Genomic DNA, 13889 nt, shown 5'->3' on the forward strand with positions numbered 1-13889 from the left:
AACCTAATGGAGTTCATGACCACTAAACCAGCCCTGCAGGAGACCCTAAGGGGCGACTCTGTGAGTGGAAAGCAGCAGAGACTACAAAGGACCAGAGGCCTCACCAAAAGCATGAAACCTTCAGATAACACAATGACACTGAATCCCTATCTTTAACTAATCACTCTGAATGTCAATGGACTCAATGCCCCAATCAAAAGACACAGGGAATCTGAATGGATAAAACACAAAGCAAAACCAAAGAACAAGATCCATCTATATGCTGTCAACAAGACACTGATTTTAGACCCCAGGACACCTCCAGAGTCAAAGTGAAGATATGGGGAACCACCTATCCTGCTACTAGAAGTCAAAAGAAAGCTGGAGTCACCATACTTCCACCAGACAGACTAGATTTTAAACCAAACACTGTAGTAACAGATTCAGAAGGGCATTATATCGTAATTAAGGGGTCTATCCATCAAGAGGAGCTAACAATTGTAAATGTTTATGTCCCCAAAGTGAAAGGCCCACATATATGGATCGATGAATCACAAACATGAATAAATGTATACATACAAATACCACGATTGTAGACGACTTTAAGACGCCACTCATGGCAACAGGCAGATCGTCAAGGCAGAAAATCAGTAAGAAAACACAGATCCAATGTGTCATTGGACCAGATGTATTCAGATATACATAGATATATATTGGCCTTAATATATACATTTATATACATGGATATCAACATCGATACATTGAGATCTTTTCATCCAACAGCAGTAGAATGCACATTCTTCTTAAGTGCACATAGAACATTTTCCAATATAGATCACATCCAGGGTCACAAAACAGCCCTCCACAAATATAAAAGGATTGAGATCATACCATGCATATTTTCAGATCACAATGCTCAGAAACTTGGAATCAACCACAAGAAAAAAATTGGAAAGCCTCCAAATGCATGGAGGTTACAGAACTTCCTACTCAAGAGAGAATGGGTCCATCAGGCGATAAAGGAAGAAATTAAAAACCATATGGAAGCAAATGAAAATGAAAACATGCAATCCAAACCCTTTGGGATGCAGCAATTACAGTCCTTAGAGGAAAATACATTGCAATCCAGGCCTATCTCCAGAAGCAAGGATGGTCCCAAATACAGAAACTAACTTCACTCCTAAATGAACTAGAAACACAGCAGCAAAGAAAGCCCAACGTCAGCAAAAGAAGAGAAACAAAAAAGAGTATAGCAGAAATAAATCCTATAGAATCCAAAAACAAGCTTACACACATCAATGAATCTAAGAGATGTTTTTTTTTAAATAAACAAAATTGATAACCCCCTAGCCACACTTCTCAAAAAGAAGAGAGGCCCAAACAGATAAAATCACAAATGAAAGACGAGAGATCACAACCAACACCACAGAAATACACCAAGAATCCGAAGATACTATGAAAAAGTATATGCCAACAACCTGGACAACCTGGAAGACATGGACAAATTCCTAGACACCCACACACTACCAAAAGCCAAACAGGAAGAAATAGAAAACGTGAACAGACCCATAACCCGTGAAGACATTCAATCAGTTATTAAAAATCTCCCAACAAATAAGAGTCCTGGGCACGATGGCTTCCCAGGGGAATCCTACCAGACATTTAAAGCAGAGTTAATCCTTCTTCTTCTTCTCAACAAGATACTAGCAAATGTAATGCAACGGTATATTAAGAGAATGATTCTCCAGGATCAAGTGTGATTCATTCCTGGGCAGCAGGGCTGGTTCAATATTCACAAATCAATCAACATGACACATCCCATGAACAGAAGAAAGGATAAGAACCATATGATCCTGTCAATAGATGCAGAAAAAGCATTTGACAAAATACAGCACCGTTTCTTAATACAACCCTCAAGAAAGTCGGATAGAAGGAATAGACCTTCAAACCCTAGAAGCCACATATGAACGGCCCACAGCTAATAGCCTCCTCCATGGAGAAACACTGAGAGCTTTTCCCCTGAGATCAGGAACATGGAGGGATTTCTACTCTCACCACTGTTGTTTAACATGATGTTGGAACTCCTAGCATCAGACATCACACAACAAAATGAAATAAAAGGAATCCAAGTTGGCAAAGAAGAGGTCAAACATTCACAGTTTGCAGATGACACGATACTCTACGTGGACATCCTGAAAGCCTCCACCAAAAAACTGTTAGAACTGATACGTGCATTCAGGAAAGCTGCAGGATAAAAAAATCAATGCACCCAAACCAGTTGCATGTCTATACACCAATCATGAAGCATTAGAAAGAGATATCAAGGAATGGATCCCATTTACCATTGCACCAAACCATAAAATACCTAGCATTAAACCTAACCAAGAGGTAAAAGATCTGTATGTTGAGAACTATAGATAACTTATAAAAGAAACTGAAGAAGACACAAAGAACCCGGAAAATATTGCATGCTCATGGGTTTCAAGAACAAACATTGTTAAAATGTCAATACTACCCAAAGCAATCTGTACATTCAATGCAATCCCAATCAAAATAACAGCAGCATTCTTCACAGAACTAGAACAAACAATCCTAAACTTTGGAGAGAACCACAAAAGACCCAGAACAACCAAAGTAAGGTTGAAAAAGAAAACCAGAGTGGGGGAGGCATCACAATCCCGGACTTTAGCCTGTACTACAAAGCTGGAATCCTCAAACGCACGGTATTAGCTCCAAACAAACACAGAGGCCAATGGAATAGAACAGAGAACCCAGAAATGGGCCCACACATGTGTGGCCAACTAAGCTCCAACAAAGCAGGAAAGAGTAGCCAATGCAAAAAAGACAGTCTCTTTAGCTAATGGTGCTGGGAGAACTGGACAGTAACATGCACAAGAGTGAACCTGGACCACTTTCTTACACCTTACACAAACGTAAACTCCAATGCGTGAAAAAGCTAACCGTGAGATGGGAAACCATCAAAATCCTAGAGGAGAAAACAGGCAACCACCTCTCTGACCTCGGCTGCAGCAATTACTTACTTGACATGTCTCCAAAGGCAAGGGAAATAAAAGAAAAAGTGAACTTTTGGGGCCTCATCAAGATACAAAGCTGCCACACAGCAAAGGCAACAATCAACAAACCTTAAAGGCAACTGATGGAATGGGAGAAGATATGTATTTGCAAACTGCATATCACATAAAGGGTTAGTATAAAAAGTCTATACAGAACTTGCCAAACTCAACACCCAAAAACCAAGTAAGCAAAGAAAGGGGCAGAGGACGTGAATAGACACTTTTCCAAAGGAGACATCCAGATGGCCAATGGACACATGCAAAGATGCTCAACATCACGCATCATCCAGGAAATACAAATCAAACTCCACTGGGATACCACCTCAATTGGTCAGAGTGTGGTGGTGACATTCACAACTCCGGAAATAAGAGACGTTGGCGAGGATGTGGCGAAAAGGGAACCGTCTTGCACTGTTGGTGGCAATGCAAACTGGTGCAGCCACTCTGGAAAACAGTGTGGAGGTTCCTCAAAAAATTAAAAATAGAATTACCCTACAACCCAGCAGTAGCACTGGAGGGCATTTATCCAAAGGATACAGGAGTGCTGATTTGTAGGGGCACATGTACCCCAGAGTTGATAGCAGTTCTATCAACAATCGCCAAATTATGGAAAGAGCCCAAATGTCCATCAACCGATGAATGGCTAAAGAAGAGGTGGTGGTCTATCTACAATGGAATAATACGACTCGGCCATGAAAAAGAATGGAATCTTGCCTTTGCAACACTGTGGAAGCAACTGGAAGGTATGATGCTAAGTGAAATAAGTCGGTAAAGAGGAAGATATCGTATGTTTTCACTCATGTGTGGAATTTGAAAACTTCACACAAGACCATAGGGGAAGGGAAAGAAAAAATAGTTACAAATACCTAGAGGGAGGCAAACCATACGACACTCTTAAAAGACAGAGAACAAGCTGAGGGTTGATGGGGGTGGGGAGTTAAGGGGGTGGAAAAAAGGGATGGTGGGCATTGAGGAGGGCACATGATGGAATGAGCCCTGGGGTTATCCAGAAGTGATGAATCATGGGAACCTACTCCCGAAACCAAGACTACACTGTACACACTATATATTCCCTAACTGGACACTAAATTGTCAAATAATAAAAATAAAGAATAATAATGAAAACAGGGGAGGGGCGCCTGGGTGGCTCAGTCACTTAAGTCTCCGACTTTGGCTCACGTCATGAGCTCTTGGTTCATGAGTTCGAGCCCCACATCAGCCTCTCTGCTGTCAGCACAGAGCCTGCTTTGGATCCTCTGTCCCCCTCTCCCTACCCCTCCCCTTCTCCCTCTCAAAAATAAACAAACACTAAAAATATTTTTAAGGAGTAAAAATAATACAATCACAAAAGCAGTGGGAAAAAAACATGAGATTCAAGATTTCAAGTCTATATTTCAACATTAGTTTTAAGGATGTAAAATATGCTTTTACTAATATAGACAAATATTCATTTCTGTAATGAATGGCATTAAGAGTCATAAAAGGTTTTAACTGTGAAACACTAATTCAGGATTTTATAAGAATACTGCATTTTAAAAATTACTCTTGGGAAGCCTGGGTGGCTCAGTCAGTTGAGCGTCCAACTCTTAGTTTCAGCTCGAGTCATGATCCCAAGGCCGTGGGATCAAGCCCTGCATCAGGTCCACACGAAGCATGGAGTTGGCTTGCAATTCATATGCTCCGTCACTCTCTCTCAAGAATCAACATTAAAAACAATTGTAAAACAAATAAAAAAATTAATCTTAAGGGACAAGATTTAAAGTATAGAAGAGAAATACAGGATTACAGAATTTTGAGCCATTTTCCAGTACTACCACGATGTCTAATAAAAATATAAAAACCGATTTTAAACTTCATATAGTTTTATTATTCCCCTGGGAACAGCATATGAAGAGCTCTAATTTCCTACCTACACCATATAGGAAGGTAGTTAAGGACCCGAGAAGGAATCTAGCATTAAGCAACTAATATGTTTATGATCATCCAATTTGAAGATTTTAAAGTCTTCAAATACATGTGTGATTATCAAGCAGGACCAAACATTCCCAGGAGGAAAGAAGAAAGGGACTAAAAAAAAAAAAATCAACTCAGTTTTCTCGGTTTTAGACATGAAAGAATTTACATGCTAAATTGAACAACTATGAATACTAAAGTTTCCCCTGAATAATATAAAATATATCTTGGGGTGCCTGGGGGACTCAATCGGCTAAGCATCCGACTTCGGCTCAGGTCATGATCTCCTGGTTCCTGAGCTCGAGCCCCGCCTGTCAGGCTCTGTGCTGACAGCTCAGAGCCTGAATCCTGTTTCAGATTCTGTGTCTCCCTCTCTCTCTGCCCTTCCCCCGCTCATGCTCCATCTCTCTCAAAAATAAATAAATATTGTTTTAAAAATGTATCTATTGTCAGAAATCTTCAAAAAAGTAAAAATCATCTCCTACAATGAATTTTGCATACTCCTTGGCAACCTTTCCTGCCTTAGGATTCTGTCATGACAAAGAGTTCATATTAGACAAAAATTTATACATGTTGAGTTCATTCATTTGGTATGTGTGTATGTGTCTATTCTATCCAGATACTATTAAAAAAAGAGTGGCACCTGGGTGACTCAGCTGGTTAAACGTCCAACTTGATTTTGGCTCAGGTTATTCAAGCTCTATGTCAGGTTTGACACTGGTAGCACAGAGCCTGCTTAGGATTCTCTCTCTCTCTCTCTCTCTCTCTCTCTCTCTCTCTCTCTCTCTGCCTCTGTCTCTCTCTCTCTCTCTCTCTCTCTGCCTCTGTCTCTGTCTCTCTCTCTCTCTGCCTCTCTCTCTCTCTCTCTCTCTCTCTCTCTGCCTCTGTCTCTCTCTCTCTCTCTCTCTCTACCTCTCTCTCTCTCTCTCTCTCCCCCAAAATACATAAACAGTTGAAAACTGAAAATTAAAAAAAGATAAATCAGAATGCAGAAAACATATATTTTTTTCTTTCAGAGTGTGGCAGCATAAGTGGCACCTGGGTGGCTCAGGCAGTTAAGCATCTTGATTTGGGCTCAGGTCATCATCTCGCAAACCAGTTTGTGAGTCTGAGCTATGCGTCGAGCTCTGTGCTGACAATGAAGAGCCTGTTTGGGATTCTCTCTGTCTCTCCCCCTCTCCCTGTCCCTACCCTGTTTGCTCTCTCTCTCAAAATAAATAAATTAGCCAAAAAACAAAAAACAAATTCAGTGTCACAGCTTCAAATTTAGTTTTTCATTTCACGGATAAAGAACCTTATTTACATCACCAGAAATTTAATTTAATGAAAAGAATGCTTACCCTCTGTTTCTACTCAAAAAGACCTAAAATTTACCAAGATTACACACCACAGTAAGTTACGTTAGAAACCCCAAAAAAGACAATAGCCAAAAATTGAAAATTCGCAATCAACCTGGTATGGCCTAAAACAGATTTCACTTTGCATTCCTTAGAAACACAAGTTTTGCTAAACGAATCTAGGATATCACCTTTATTAAACTGAAATATAAGGGCAAAAATTTCTTCCAGTTCTTCACAGAAATCAGCTGTACGTCATTCACAAGAGTTGAATCACTTTTTTGTTTTTTTGGTTCCGTTTTTTTTTTCTTAATTTGCACTTAAAATATTGTCTCCCACATTTTATAATTTAAAGAGCATCTGCTCTGCCTTAATCCCACTATTGCTGCTGTGATTTTATGATACTTTCTCTCAACTCTTCATGCTTTAAGTTCATCTTGCCCCTCTAAAATGAATTCTTCCCCTTCAGCCCCTCCTCATCTTCATATGCATCTATCTATTCTTTCCAGCTGCCTTCTCCTTCTTTGCTTCCATAAAGGCATAGCCGAGAAGTGTCTACTCCCACCAAACTTTATAAATTTCAATCCTGTACCTTCCTCTCTGTTGTCATTACACTGATTTCTATTATGATCTTGAGGACTTCCATTTCTTCCTAAGATTCTTTTCATCATCATAAGGAGCAAGAGGATGGTATGGGGTGGGGGCAGTATAAAACAAAACAACTTACCTTTGCAAGACCAAGGACAGCTAAAATCTTGAGAGAAGGTTTCAGAAGAGATTTAGATGATGGTAAAACAGGAAGAGGCACGCCATAAACTCTGACTGGTGGTTTGGAAAGAGTTTCAGCCATATCTTTATTTTCAGAATCAGGACTGTTGTCCTCAGATAACGTTCCCCCTTCTGGTTTCACAGTGCCACGTTTTGCTCTCTTAGTAGAAAACAAAGTAGAGAGGACATGAAAACATCTGTAACTTCAAATTAGTGAATAACACAAGAATGGACAAGAATTAGTGAATAAAACAAGTCTTCCAATAGCTTACTGTTTTTCACGAATTGCCAAGAAGAATGCAGTAGCTTTGCTACGCGTGGTTTCGGGACATTCTAGAAAAGAATTGATAGCTTTAAGGATTACAAGAATCCAATTCGATAAAATCATTGTAATATTCACCATTACCAAATGAGCACCATTACACAAGGAACACAGGCTTTGGAATCATTCAAATGTTGATTCACATCTCACTTATGCTGTTTACTATTTATTACCAGTCTCCATTTTCTCATGTGGTGAGGATTACAAGAGATCTCATAGGTAGTCTCAAAATGTTACTCGCCGTACCTGTAACTGATTAATATCGGGTAAATACTTTACCAGAGTAACCTCAGATAAACACTGAACCCTAGGTAATTGAAAGCATGCTGAAAAAACTAACACTAAGAAATTAAAATATGTTATATTGTGAAATGTTTGCATGATTTAGACTGGCATGAACTATCTCTTGTAAGAGAAAATATACAAACTTACTCTTCAGTAGTATTTTATGCAGATAAGTTGGAATTACAAACAGTTTAAGTGGCTTCTGTTTCTCAAAACACTAAAGACAAATATGACTGTTTAAATGTAGCTCCTTCTGGGATGCCTGGGTGGCTCAGTCAGTTAAGTGACCAACTTTTGATTTCAGCTCAAGTCATGAACTCACGGTTAGTGGGGTTCAAGCCACACATAGGGCTCTGTGCTGACAGCGCGGAACCTGCTTGAGATTCCCTCCTTCCCTCTCTGTCTGCCCCTCCCTACTAGCACTTGCTCATTTTCTCTCTCTCTTTCCCTCCCTTTCCAACAGAAATACAAACACTACAAAAACATTTAGCTCAGCTCCTTCCAAGAAAGAGGAAAAAAGAATAATAAACCTTGTGGGGCAATGAGTCATGGATGAAAACCACACACAGACAGTAGAATTCCATAACCAATATGTTGACAATGGAGTTGACAGAAAGTGATGCACTAAAAGAACAGACACTAAAGAAATGTTTTCTGCAAGGAAAATTAGGGTAGGGGTAAACCATTAAAAAAGAGCATGGTGGGGGGAACACGTAGGTAGCTCAGTCAGTACAGCGTCCAACTTCAGCTCATGAGTCATGATCTCACAGTTTGTGGGTTTGAGCCCCACATTGAGCTCTGTGTTGACAGCTCGGAGCCTAGAGCCTACTTTGGATTCTGTGTCTCCCTCTGTCTCTGTCCCACCCTGCTTGCACTCTGTCTCTCTCTCTCGCTCCAAAATAAATAAACTTCAAAAACATCAAAAATACCTTAAAAAGCATGGGGGGAGAAGAGGAAATAGGAAAAAAATTAAGACATGACCAATCAATCAAGCATGAGCTTAAGACAAGGAAGAGAAGGAAAAATGTGAGCAAAATAAGGTAAGTAGAAACAACATACGCTTTTCAACAGGTACATAAGTAGGATTGGGAATATACTATGAATAGTCTCTTTTAAACCTTTTAAAGATATATATAAAATCTATACGTAAAACAGAGACTTCTATTCACAGTATGTCCCTGATAATACTGCCTTTTATCACTCTACAGTTATCTGGTTATAAATACTGTAATAAAGAATTTAAGTTTTTTCACTATAAAAAATTGTTCAATTACTTGCATCTATCACTTCCTAAAAGCTATAATTTATTACTAGACTAACAAAAGAATAGAAAAAGAAAGGTTCCTAACACGTCAACTTTCACTATGGAGAAAGAATTGGGAATGAGAATTCTAGGAAGAAATGTGAACCTTCAAAGGATGTATGAAATGGGACACGGATGGGGTTAAAAAAACAAAGGCTGAGGACTTTTTCTCTGCAATTCTAAGCTCACAATGGGAGGATACTAAAAATATACTGTAACCTTCTTTCGTATGTAACTCCTGATTTCCTCAATGTAATTCATTTGCATTTATACGTATTAAACACTAAAACGGAATATAAGCTGAAGCCTTACTTTTTAAATTCACATATTTAATTGTGATATATCATGCCTATTTCATTACTTTTCAAATTCCATTCTACAGAATTCCATTTCCCTACTCATTTATTCACATTAAAAACCTATGACATTGCTTCTTCCAAGCAAGACTTTATTCTAGGAGCTCCAGGAGTCAAACAAGTATGTTTCCTAACCTCCAGTAGCTTATAATGATTTACGGGCTTTGAAATGAATATTTAAATAAATATCAGATGTCTGAAACTTTAAATTTTAGAATCTGTCACAAGGACTAGGAGGGGATATTTTTAAAAGCTAGAATATGAAAGATTTCTGAAATTAGAAATTTGACAACTTGGCTATGAAGAGCCTCTGCTCATAGGGCTACTCTTTTCAGCAAAATACGTATTCTTCAGGGAAATGCACAATCTTAACTTACTCTTCATGGAGTTATTTAAAAATACAGGGGAACACCTTTGTAAGGTAAATGTTGAGAAATAATGCAAACATCTAAATTTCTACATTTTCTAATATTATTTTAGTCTAAATATAGAACAAAGGATAGAGACCAAGGAAAATCCTGTATCTCACCAAAATAAAACTTGCCCGGGGTTGGGGCAACCTACAATAGATACTTGGACCCAATAAGATTTCATTTAGGCATGAGTATTATCAGTCAAGTTACTATCACAGTAAGAATCCTTATCCTTAACCAAATGTCATAGTGCCTCCGTGATGGGAAAGCTTTTCCCAATATAATTTGACGGCCATTATATATTTTCCAGCCCATTCTTTTCTCAGCCTCCACCTCTAGGATTTACCAAAGTAAAACAAAACAAAACAAAAAATTCAACGCATCATGTATCTGTAAAGTGTTTTTTTCCTGCTAACTTTCCATGACACACATAAAATGATGATACACAAGCTACTCTTAAATTTTCAGAGTAAACAAGGGAGAAAACTAAATTCAGAGCAGGAAAGTGAGTTTCACAGGAGGGTACTTTACCTTGGTACCAAAATCTAAGTCTTGGCTAGCTGATGTAGCCCATGAATCATCAGGACCAGGTTTGTCAGAAAGCCTTTCGAGCAAAAATATACAACAAAAACATGTTCATTTATTTAAACACAAAATTTCAAAACTTAAGTGAAAGGTCAGCTATCTGTTTATTCAACGAAGTTTCTTGGTATAATTAAAAGTTGGCCTCTGGTTTTTTCATTAAGTTTTATTTTCATTCCAGTAATAGTAACATCCAATGTTATATTAGTTTATTAATATAGTGATTCACCAACTCCATACTCACCCCATGTTCATCATGACAAGGCACTCCTTCATCCCCATCACCTCTTTCACCCCTCCCACCACTCAGCTCCTCTCTGGGAACCATCTGTTTGTTCTATGCAGTTAAGAGCCTATTTCTTGGTTTGTCTCTCACTTTTTTTTCTCCCTTTGCTCATTTGTTGTTTCCTAAGTGCTACGTGAGTAAAATCATAGGGTATTTGACTTTCCCTGACTTTGCTTAACATACTACTCTTGGGCTCCATCCAGGTCATTGCAAATGGCAATATTTCATTGTTTCATGGTTGAGTAATATTCCAGTGTGTGTGTGTGTGTGTGTGTGTGTATACATATACACACACACATACATACATATAGGACTTCTTCTTCGTTCACTCATTTCTCAATGGACCCGTGCGCTGGGTATTGGAAATAATGCTGCAATAAACACAGGGGTGCGTGTGTCCCATGGAATTCGTGTTTTTGTAGTTTTTGGGTAGTATCCAGTAGTGCAATTACTGGATCATAGGAGAGTTCTGGTTTTAATTTTTTGAGAAACCTCCATACTGTTTTCCACAGGGGCCGCACCCATTTGCATTTCTACCAACAGTGCAAGAGGGTCCCTTTGTCTCTACATCCTCGCAAACACTTGCTTCTTGTGTCCTGGAGTTCAGCCATTCTGACAGGTGTGATGTGGTATGTGGTATCTCGTTGTAGTTTTGGGGAAGCATCTTTTCATGTATCTGTTGACCATCCGTATGTTGTCTTTGGAAACATGTCTGGTTATGTCTTTTGCTCATTTTTAAATTGGGCTTTTTGGGGGGGGATGTTGACTTGTATCAATTTTTTATATATTGTGGATACTAACCTTTTACTGGATTTGCAAAACATTTGCAAATATGTCCTCCCATCCCAGAGGTTGCCATTTAGTTTTGACGGTTTCCTTCCCTGTGCAAAAGCTTTGTAGCTTGATGTAGTCCCTATAGTTTATTCTTGCTTTATTTCCCCTGGCTCAGGAGACATAACTAGTAAAATGTTGCTACAGCCAATGTCAGAGAAATGACTGCCTGTGCTCTCTTCAAGGATTTTTTATGGTTTCAGGTCTCACACTTAGGTCTTTAATTCCTTTTGAGTTCATTTGTGTGTATGGTAAAGAAATTGGTCCAGGTTCATTCTTTGGCATGCGGCTTGTCCACTTTTCCCAACACCATTTGGTGAAGAGACCGTCTTTTCCCCACTGGATAGTCTTTCCTGTTTGTGGGCGATGAACTGACCATACAGTTGTGGATTTATTTCTGGGTTTTCGGTTCTAGTCCATTGAGCTATGTGGCTACTTTTCACGCCAGTACCCACCATACTATTTGGATTACTACAGCTATGGAATACAACTTGAAATCTGAGATTGCGATACCTCCAGGTTTCCTCTTTCGCAATATTGCTTTGGCCATTCAAGGTCTTTTGTGGTTCTATATAATGTTTAGGATTGTTTGTCTAGCTCTGTGACAAATGCTGTTGGTACGTTGACAGGGATTGCATGACATCTGTAGATTGCTTTGGGTAGTGTAGGCACTTTCAAAATATGTATTCTTCCCATCTATGAGCATCGGATGTCTTTCTCTTTCCGTCACCTTCAATTTCTTTCATCAGTATTTTACGGATTCCAGAGTACAGGTCTTTCAAAATTTGGACCCTGTTTTAACAAAAGCTTTCAGTTCTCTATTTTGCCTCGACCTCTCCTAACCGGTGAAATCTCCAGGAACGACCCAGTCTGAGTTTTCATAACCAACGGTGACAGGCAGGGAATTCTCTGAAATGGTTGAAAATTAAATCTATAAACATTACCACAATGACTTCTCACCTCACATCTGTCAGAATGGCTCAGTTTCAACACACAGGAAACAACAAGGGTTGCTCAGGGTGTGGAGAAAAAACAACCCTTGCGCACTGGTTGGGATGTAAATTGGTATCGCCACAGTGAAAGCCAGTATGGAGGGGCCTCAACAAATTAAAAATACAAATACCATGGGATCCAGGAATTCCACTACTGGGTATTTATTTACCCAAGGGAAATGGAAATACTAATTTGAAAAGATATATGCACCCCTATCTTTATTACAGCATTATTTACAATTGACAAGATATGGAAGCAACCCAAGTGTCTACCAATACATGAACAGACCACACACACACAAACGCATACACACACACACACACACACACACACACAAATGGAATATTATGCAGCTATAAAACAGAATGAGATCTTGCCATGTGCAACATCATGGATATACCTTGACGTAGGAGGCTAAGTGAAATAAGTCAGTCAGAGAAAGACAAATCCTATATGATTTCACTTCTATGTAGAATATAAAAAGGGGAACAAATGAACAAACAGAGAAAAAGCAGAAACAGACCCATAAATGCAGAGAATTGACTGTTGGCAGAAGGGAGGGCCGGTGGGGGGATGGACAAAATGAGTGATGGGGAGAGGGAAGTTCAGGGTTCCAGTTATAGGATGAATAAATCACAAGACTCCAAGGTACAGCACAGGGAAACTAGTCAGTGGTACTGTAATAGCATTATACGTTAACAGATGGAAGCGACACTTATGGCGGGCATGGTGGACCATCCAGAGTTGTTGCATCACATTTACATTGTGTGTCAGGTAGACATCCGATTAAGTAAATATACCAAAGTAAATGTTTCTATGATATGAGTGGAAGTACTAACTAGAGAATAAAAGATAAAAACTTACCAAGGCCAACTTTGTTCCTCCACTGCTCTTGCCTTATTTAGGTCCATAATAACTAGCAAGACCTTCCAAGCCTTCAGGGAGAGACACTGTGATCAAAATGGTCCTGGTAGTTGTGCCTCTATTTCTCTATACGCTGCCTGAATATTTTCTTCCCAATGAGCTCCCACTGCTATATCACTCTTTGGCATGGTTCAGTGGCATTCTCCAACCTTTCAATCTTTAGCCTATGAAGGCACAGACTCGTACAAGAATGGGAGAACAAGCGAACTGGGAGTCTCAGTCATCCACACAGTCACCTCAACACAGGCATGTTATCACCGATCCAGATGAAGCTCCCTAACTGATTTGACAAGTCAGTCCTACCCCTGCCCAGCCCTACAGGTACATGGGAAGGGCATCACAGATTTAGGAAAAGAGTGGAGTGAGGAGACAGCTTGCCTTGGGCCATACATCTCTGTTGTTCAGAATCTCCACCCCCCACCCCCAATTCCTTCAGAGGATCTAAGCCATCCTCCCTCAGTTGGGGTGGAAGTAGGGGATATC

At 39.4% G+C, this 13889-nt stretch overlaps 1 long non-coding RNA gene across 3 annotated transcripts in view; it reads right to left on the reverse strand.

Moving 5' to 3' along the window:
• Positions 1-13889, reverse strand: part of LOC123383650 — a 37378-nt gene that overhangs the window by 16494 nt on the left and 6995 nt on the right. For 2 of the 3 annotated variants that reach the window (XR_006593580.1, XR_006593579.1), the window contains 2 exons: positions 7384-7444; positions 7071-7271 (listed from right to left, as the gene is read on the reverse strand). This is a non-coding gene — a long non-coding RNA (uncharacterized LOC123383650). Of the gene's footprint in view, positions 1-7070; positions 7272-7383; positions 7445-10321; positions 10395-13889 lie in introns of all 3 variants that reach the window. The other variant, XR_006593578.1, reaches the window with a different exon arrangement.

This window comes from Felis catus (genome assembly GCF_018350175.1).
Source record: "Felis catus isolate Fca126 chromosome F1 unlocalized genomic scaffold, F.catus_Fca126_mat1.0 chrF1_random_Un_scaffold_34, whole genome shotgun sequence".
Taxonomy (NCBI): Eukaryota; Metazoa; Chordata; class Mammalia; order Carnivora; family Felidae; genus Felis; species Felis catus.